Raw genomic sequence first — 7,905 nt, forward strand, 5'->3', positions numbered from 1 at the left:
TCAACGGTTAGTCAACGGGTCCCTAACGGGGCGGGAATTACGTCTTTCCCCCTTAAAAAGAACTTCATCCCCGAAGTTCAACACATCACCTCCCACAAACCGAAAGGTGTATGCTAAGCCAAGACACTAACAACAACTCGACCCGACAAGAACCACTATAACTATACTCAAACATACTACCCAAATCCTCATGCCGACTAATCATCATCATCATCTACTTTTACGAATAGAACCACCAACACAACTCCTTTCCAGGTCATCATCCACATGTTAACAATTGAAAAGGTATATACTTGAAAAAAAATTAAATTATTCACCAGAAATGACAAACATACCATTAAATTCCAAAACTTTACTTAAAAGACGACATTTTTGGCATTTTTCACGCGCGACATTACTCTTCCTCTCTAAAAAGGAACTTCGTCCGCGAAATTCACCATTAAGATGAATAACATTATTATAATACAAAAACCATTACTTATCCTTCACATTACGATATTAACATTCATTCATGTGAGCACATCAAAGGAAAATAAACATACAAAAATGAATCTATCATGCGCAGCAAAACAAATCAAAATGTCTTAAAATGTAAAAGTAGTTTATTCATGTAACTTCATGACAAAATGATTACTAAGTGATTATATAAATTTAACAACCGCATAGGATTAAAAATCATTTCATACCTCTCGGATACAACCCGTGCATAAGTATATAACAAAAGATAACAATCAATGATCATAATCACAGCATATACCGGTAAAAAAGTACTCCCACAATCCCCAAGTAACAAGAAAACGGATTAAATATATGTATATGGAGCGGTACTCGATCGAGTTAGGTGTACTCGATCGAGTACAAGTTAGGTTACTCAATCGAGTATTTATAGGTTGGAATGCTCCTTAAAACGTCATACACAGGTACTCAAGCGAGTTGAGGGCATTCGATCGAGTATCTACAAGTCAGAATGTCCACAATACGATATCAAACAAGGGAAATACACCAAGGTTCGGGGTTTTATCCCGACTTCATTGTACCTACGTGACAAATCCAGCAAATCCAACAGAAAATACGGCCTTATGGCCAAATACAAACCGAAATAAAATCCAAGTACCGAGAAACAAATATAACAATCTAACACGAGTCCGATAAAACAACCATAAACAAGAAAGTTCACTCGAGGTCACAGCCTCGATCCTCCTCCATCTCATCATCTCCTCATGCTCTTAAGGTGCTTGCTCCCAACGTCCCTCCTCCAGTAGAAGCTCCCGTGCGGGGATCTCCTCCTGTCCTCCATGGTGCAAGGCACCCATAAGGGTAGCTCTTACGGGTTCCCCATATAGTCGAATCCACTTCGTAGGAGTGAAAGACACCACTATCATTCCCCACGCCGCACCACCAAACCGGTTAGGCCAAGGTGGTCCCTACACCCTGCACATAAGCCATCTCGTGGTGGTTCCGGAGCACCAAGGCGTTGGACACTCTCTCTGTAAGCTCGCTCAGCTGCATTTGAGGGCTGAAGGAATACGGGTAGCTAGGGTACTGGTACTGAGGAGGTCTCTGCTGCACAAACTGGGACTCCCCAACCCTGGGCACTTGGTCCTCCCTCCTAGTATGATCTCCCCCAAAAGGCTCGGCCATCTCCTCCCGAAGGTCATAAATTATCAAGTACGTCTGATCGGGAAGACTAGTCTCCTCACTCCCAGGGGCAGCCTCAGCCAACGGCTCAGTCACTGGTAGATGGTCTGGGTCGGGCACTCTCATCCGACTCCTCCCCGGTACTCTTCATGCTAAGTCGCCATCATCCAACACCCTCAACCACTTCTTGTGGATGAAGTAGGCCTTGTCCATAGTCGGGACAACCAAGGTTAAAGGTTTGAGGGCCGAAGAAGCCTCAAAACTGGTCAACCCCTCAGCTAGGCGAGTGGCGATAGCGCCGTAACTAAAGAAACGGGTCGAAGACCTAGCCATCAATACTAAACTGGCACAAACTATCGTCGGGGCAATGTAAGCAAACCACTTCTCCCCGGTGGGGTTAGGATAGGATATCACATCCTTCCTCCCGTAAAGTAAACAAGTCAAGGATCGAAAGAAGATCTTTAAGGTCATGTGTTAAATATCATTTATCAGCATGACACTCGAGGTCGGGGCATATCGACCGGTAAACAAAGGAAGGTATCTACTGGCACCACACTCAGTCGGGACATTACTAAGATATCCGTTATTGGCGCGGGTAAGCCTCAGGTGATCGAAAAACTCGTCAAAGGTCAGATAAAAGCTAGTGTTCATCAACCGAAAACCCACCATTTTCTCAGCCACCTCGTAAGTCAAAGAACTCATAAACTTTAGGGTCAAAGAGGCATATGAATGCTTCCTCAAGTGGTACAACCCCTCCAAACCCAACACCTCAAAGATATAACGAACGTCTACCTCTATCTTCAACTCCTCTAAGAAAATTGTGTCTATGCACCTTGTGGGTCTCAAGGTGCGACTCAACAAGTCCAAAAAAGAATCTCTCGGCCTAAAGTCAGCAAAGATTTGTTGGAATATGTGTCCTCCGACAATAATGCGATCACAACTGTTGATCATGATGATCACATGTTTAAATATCATATTAAGAATACATGCGGGATGTAATATTTTACAGTCAACTGGTCCACACGTATCGGTAATGATTGGCTGACTAGAGTTTGATATTACTGTCGTGCGACGGTGGTGATCAGTTGATCCCCTTAGGTCATACCTAAAGGGTGACACTCTTAATTGATTATTTAATTGATCGTATGTCGATACGGGTTAATTAAATTGCTTAAAATTGACGGACGATTTTCTGAGTATAATTGACGTGTCTTATTGTAATTCGATTAAATAAGATACGGTCTAAGTAATCAAATTGTTTTATTACTAAGATTAAATTATTGTTTACGAAAAAATTGAAATTGAATGAATAATTTATTATAAATACAAGACGTTGTGATTTATAATTCAATAAACCGTTCTGGTACAAGTAATTACCAATTACTAGTCGATTTTGTATATGACATATTTTTATTAGTATGTTGATTTTTAATGTGTTAAAAATACATAAATGTGAGACATAAACATGTAACATATTACACGTGACATTGTGACAAAATTGACAAATTGACAAAGATAAAATAGAACCCATTTTATCTTACATTGTACCGAAATTATAGGGGTGTTTAGGGTTTTGTTGTGTTTTAAATTGAAATAAGAAAAGCACATATGATTACACTACTTCTAGCTATGCATGCCTAATTGCTTTTGTGAAGAGCATCTTGGCCATGCATTGACTCCTTTTCTTCCCCCACTCGGTTTCCACCTAGAAGAAACAAGAGTTTTTCTTCTATAATTATTCTACTTTTACACTACATAATTTCTAGTGTAATTTTATTCTACTCTCTAATAATATTACTAGAACCTAGAGATATAAAATACTCCATTATTCTTTCCTTCTCTTGGCCGAAAAACAAGAGAGCAAAAACAATATTTTGGGTCAATTTTTAGTAAGATTAATATTGTTCTAGATCAAATAATATTAGTCTTTTAAGAGTTTACCTTGGGTATAAACTTTTGGGAGGGATTCTATTTTGGATCCTTGTTCATCCATTATATGGAAGCTCAAGAACAAATGAGAAGGAGAACTCATTTGTGCCCAAATATCCGAAACTACAATCGTAAGATGTGACGATTTCTTCTCTTATCTTATTTATGTTTGCATGCATAAGATATGTAATTATTTTATGACTAAATAGTTTCTCACATATATGAATATTTTATATAAAGAGATTAATGAATTTCTAACAAGCGGTATCATGAGCCTTATGTTGTTTGCATGCAAATCGGTTTATAGTTTTTCCGAGTTATATGATTAACATACAAAACTAATTAAATTGGTTTTATGAAGAAAAACCTTAAAATAAATTTGCATGTTAAAGTTTCTGGTCCTAAATGATTTTTAGGACATTTTGGTTTATTTATGGATTTTATTGTTCATTTTATATCATAATGGCATTAAAATGTGATTTTTATGATAAAAATGTCATTTTTGGACTAAAAATAGCTAAACTTCGATTTTTCCAGTGGTTTTTGGATATGTTTTCACATATATTATCTATTGATGGCCTGTAAATGTTCATAATAAAATGAGTTGTATTGCTCGAAATATGGATTTTTCAAGTTAAAATCGTATTTAAATGGGTAAATAGGTTAATATGAGTTATATTTCGAATCTGGTCATGGAAATTTAGTATGTTGTCACATGCAATTTTACGAGATGTGTGTAAAATATTTGGCTATAATGAAGTCTTTATGCATGATTTATGAATTTTTGATGAAAAATCACATAAATAGTTACTTTAATTAGTAAAAATGCTAAAACATACTTCATGACTAAAGAAAAACGTCACATGTTGAATTTTATCATATATTTCAGATCTAAAAGTGAAAAGTTGATGAATATAATTTTTCTCATTTTTTTTAGGATCATAATTGTTAAATCCGATAAACCGCAACATTGTTTTTCTCGATAAATTTTCGAAATTTTTAACCTAAGTTTTGAACATTATGAGTGTCATGGTATTTTTCCAGAATGTTCATGAGTTTAAATTTCAAATTTCGAATTTATTTGAAATTTTTATGAATTTTTTTTTTTTGGTTAAATGTAAGCTTTGATTAATCAAAAGGATAATACATGAATACATTTCATCAACTTAAGCCATAACAAGAAAAAAGAAGCATCTTATACATTGAAACCTTGGCTATTCAACCAACTAACTTCAGGCTGTTGAACAAGAGAAGATAATTTCTGCTGAATTCTTAGCTGAACCATCTTCTGTATTTCTGAAACAAGCACCTCTGGTCTTCAAAGCTTCAGTTCAATCCTGCAGGTATTCCTTTCCATTCAGAGGACATACCAACAGGAAAGTTTTACCACTCTCCAAACTTTCCTCCTGACAGTAAAACAATGACCAGGAGAGGTTTGAAACCTCATATGTAACCAGTGTTCAATTAGGCTAATCACCTGTTTGCTGTAAGTACACTCAGAGAAAAGGTGAGCATGAGTTTCTGGATCAAGCTCACAGAACACACAACAATTGCTGCCACTAATCCCAAGATGAAATAACTTGTCTCTTGTATTCAGAGCTTGCCTCTGAATAAGCCAACCAATGACACTATGCTTGGGTATTGTCCAGCTGTCCCAAACATCCTTGTACCAAGGCACAGGGGGGTGTGAACCCGTAGCCAATGATAACTGCCGAATAGAGTAACCTCGGCATCGAGAGATCCAGTGGTTACCCCCGGTACCTTAAGCTAACATACTTCTAACCTTACATATGTTCCTCCAATTCCAGTTTCAGTCTGGTGGAGGTGAATATGAATACCAGTCAGCACCCTTCATATAGATATGATCAACCCAAAGCACCCATAAACGATCAGCATTTGTATAAATCCAGTTCACCAACTTGCCAACAGTAGCAATATTCCACACCCCTGCATTCTTAACACCCAAGCCCCCCTCTTTTTTACTGCAGCAGACACTGTCCCAGGCAACCAGAGGAGTCCTCTGGTACACAGCATCCCAATTCCACAAGAAATTGCGACAGAGAGCTTCAATCCCTTTTATAATACATTTTGGCAGAAGGAAAATAGAGCACCAGTAATTATGTAATGTGTTAAACACAGAGTTAATTAAGATAAGCCTGCCAGCATAACTCAATTTCCTAGCTCCTATTCCCCTAATTTTAGCCACAATTCTCTCCACAAGGATATTACAGTCCTAAATATTTAAAAGGGAGCACACCCTCCTGAAACCCAGAGATAAAAGTAATATCCTGTCTCATTGCCTCAGTTACACCATTAAACACCACTTCTGATTTGGAGGCATTTACCTTAAGGCCAGAGGCAGCAGTAAAGGTAGCCAACACCCTCAAGATAAGCATAATAGACTGATGATCTCCTTTGCAAAACATAAGGAGATCATCAGCAAAAAGCAAATGAGTCAACTTTAAGGACTTACAAAGAGGGTGAAACTTAAAGTACCATTGTCCCACAGCATAAGTCATCACTCTTGACAAATACTCCATAGAAATAGAAAAGAGAAGGGGAGAGATAGGATCACCTTGTCTCAACCCCCTCCTGCCTGCAAAGAAACCAAACTGGGTTCCATTTAAATTCAAAGTATATGAGGGGGTAGTAACACACAGCATAATCAGATGCCTAAACTGCTCAGGAAAGTTCAAAGCTTCAAACATCTGCTCAATGAATCCCCATTCAATGGAATCATAGGCTTTCTGAAGATCTAGCTTAAACATACACCTGGGAGATACTGCCCTTCTACTGTACATTCTAACCAAGTCTTGGCAAATAAGGATATTTTCTAGAATTCTTCTACCTTTGACAAAAGCTCCTTGATTTTTACTTATAATATCATGCAGTACCAAAGCCAACCTAGCACACAAAATTTTGGAGATAACTTTATAAAGTACATTACAGGAAGAGATGGGCCTGTAATGCACAACACTAGTTGGCCTATCAATTTTAGGAATCAGGGTGATGACAGTAGCATTAACCTGAGAAAGCAGCTGACCAGAATCAAAGAAGTTAATAATGGCAGCACAAACCTCATCCCCAACCACATCCCAAGCATCTTTATAAAACTGACTATTATAGCCATCAGGACCAGGTGACTTACAGCTTGGAATGCTAAATAGGCAAGCTTTAACCTCTGCACTAGTAACAGATTTAGCCAGAATAGACCAGTGATCCTCAGAACAGCAAGGACCCCTTCTGACCACAGCAAAATTAACTGGATCAGTAGGATTCTGAGTACCTAGCAACTTCTGGTAATAAGCTAAGAATGCAGCCTGAATAGTAGCTCCTTCAATACAAAGAACACCCTGCATATCCTCTATCTGGAAAACCATATTCAACATAATCCTTTTCTTGATTGCACGATAAAAATAGGAAGTATTCAGATCCCCTTCCAGAGACCACTGCAGTTTGGCCTTCTGAGTAAGTAAACTATCCCTAGCTTTAATGAGCCCCTTTAACTCAACAGATAGATCAAGTTCATGCCGAATCAAATCAATATCCCTTGGATTATCAACTAACTTCTCTTGTATCTCCTCCAAAACTCTACTAGCAATGGTGGTGCTGTTCTCTATATCAGAGAAACAAGTAGTATTCAGCTTCTTGAGGACAGGTTTTAAAGCTTTCAGCTTCTTCACAACAGAAAACATCTTAGTGCCTTTGTAGTTCTGCTTCCACACACTTGCAACCTGTGCCTTGAAAGAATCAGCTGCACCCCACATATTAAAGTACTTAAAACTTCTTCTACCTTCAAATTCAGCTTTCCTATTCACCACAGTACACGGGCAATGGTCAAACAAACCCTCAGGGTGGAAATGAGCCACATAATCACCAAAATCATCAAGCCATTCCTGATTGCCCATAGCTCTATCTAACCTACTATAAACTCTAGCAGTAGGTTCCTGCTTATTAGACCAAGTATATAAGGCCCCAGTAGCATTGATGTCCTCCATTCCACAAAGTGAAACACACTCCTGAAAATGCTCCATTTCTGCTTCAGTAGTGCTTCCACCCAGTCTCTCAATAGGAGATAAAACAGCATTAAAGTCCCCCAACCATAACCAAGATGACACACAGGTCTGAGACTGTAGTTTCAAAAAATTCCATAAGGCAATTCTATCATTCAAGTCATTGAATGCATAAATCATTGTAAGGTAAAACTTTTTATTATCAACTCTAGAGTGGACATGCATATGGATATGTTGAGCTTCATATGAAATAAACTGCAAATCAAAGAGATTAGGTTTCCAGAACACCCAAATTCTCCTACCCTTATGCCAACTACAGTTAGTA

This window comes from Silene latifolia, chromosome 11, assembly GCF_048544455.1.
Source record: "Silene latifolia isolate original U9 population chromosome 11, ASM4854445v1, whole genome shotgun sequence".
NCBI classification, from domain to species: Eukaryota; Viridiplantae; Streptophyta; class Magnoliopsida; order Caryophyllales; family Caryophyllaceae; genus Silene; species Silene latifolia.